Genomic DNA, 1315 nt, shown 5'->3' with positions numbered 1-1315 from the left:
TAAGGGGTCGTTAACACTCTCTCTGGGGGAAAGGATTTCAAGTGCTTTTTAAAACTTTTTTCGTCCTTACTAAGTTGCAATTCGTGACTTTTCTACAATGACGTGCATGCCAGGTCGCTTCAGTCGTGTCTGACTCTGCGACCCCGTGGACTGTAGCCCATCAGGCTTCCCTGCCCATGGGATTCTCCAGGCAAGAATACTAGAGTGGGCTGCCATTTCCTCCTCCAGGGGATTTTCCTGACCCAGGGGTCAAACCTGCATTTCCTGTGGCTCCTGCATTGCAAGCGAATTCTTTTTTTTTCTTAGTGGAGTGCAGTTTATTACACTGGCGGGCCCAAGGCAGAGTCTCCTCTTAGCCAAGGGCCGCAAGAGCCACCCGGGAAGCCCTCAAAAAGCAACCCGTTCTTGCGACCGTGACAGGACTCAAACCTGTAATCTTCTGATTCGAAGTCAGACGCCTTATCCATTAGGCCACACAGACACCTACAGTGATAACGACAAGACAGTGATCTCGTAACAGGAAAAAAATGTAATGGAAAGAGCCTGCTGAAGTGTTTTAGTGAACTGAAATTGTACAGAATCTCTATCTTCCCACAACAACAAAATTTTCCAAGTGTATGGAGGAAATTCCTTCGTGGTCCAGTGGTTAAGACTCTGTACTTCCAGTGCAAGCGGCATGGGTTCAATCCCTGGTCAAGGTACAAAGATCCTGCATGCTGCTCGGCAGGGCCAAAAAATATGTATATGTTGAGTTGGCCAAAAATTCATTTGGGATTTTCCATAAGATGGTACAGAAATATCCAAACAAACTTTTTTGCCAACTCAATAAAATAAATAAAACAAAAAGTGCACTGAACCCTAAAGTGTAGTGTTGTGATTCTGAATGATTATAACTGGAAATAACTATAAGTAGCCCCAGCCCCAAGGCTTTTATTGCATATGAAAAACAAATGGGGGGAGTGAGGGGCGACAGACAAGGGTAAGGGATTGAGGTACAAACTACTGATGCTATGTATAAAATAAGTAAGCTACAGTATGTATTGTACAGCTCTGGGGAAATATAGCCAATATTTGATAATAACATTAAGTGGAATAAATCTGTAAGTTTTGAAGCTCTATGCTGTATACCTGAAACCAATATCATATTGTAAATCAACCATATACCTCTATTTTTCTTTAAAATGATGGGCTGGTTCTCAGATTATCTTATTCTTTAAAATCCCTCTTTCTTCTCTTTTGTCTGCTCTCCCACCTCCACCTCCAGGTTTCTTCCTTGCAGTCTTTGACCCGAATGGCAAATGTAGTTTAATGAATC

The 1315-nt window shown here is 42.5% G+C and overlaps 1 non-coding gene across 1 annotated transcript; it reads right to left on the bottom strand.

Annotated features, from left to right (window-relative positions):
* Window positions 1-408: 408 nt before the first annotated feature.
* TRNAR-UCG lies at window positions 409-481 on the bottom strand. Its single transcript has one exon. It is a non-coding gene; the product is annotated as a tRNA-Arg (tRNA).
* Window positions 482-1315: the final 834 nt, after the last annotated feature.

Source organism: Cervus canadensis, chromosome 32 (genome assembly GCF_019320065.1).
Source record: "Cervus canadensis isolate Bull #8, Minnesota chromosome 32, ASM1932006v1, whole genome shotgun sequence".
NCBI lineage: Eukaryota > Metazoa > Chordata > Mammalia > Artiodactyla > Cervidae > Cervus > Cervus canadensis.
The sequence above is the reverse complement of the archived record's forward strand: the minus strand, read 5'-3'. Positions and strand labels throughout refer to the sequence as shown.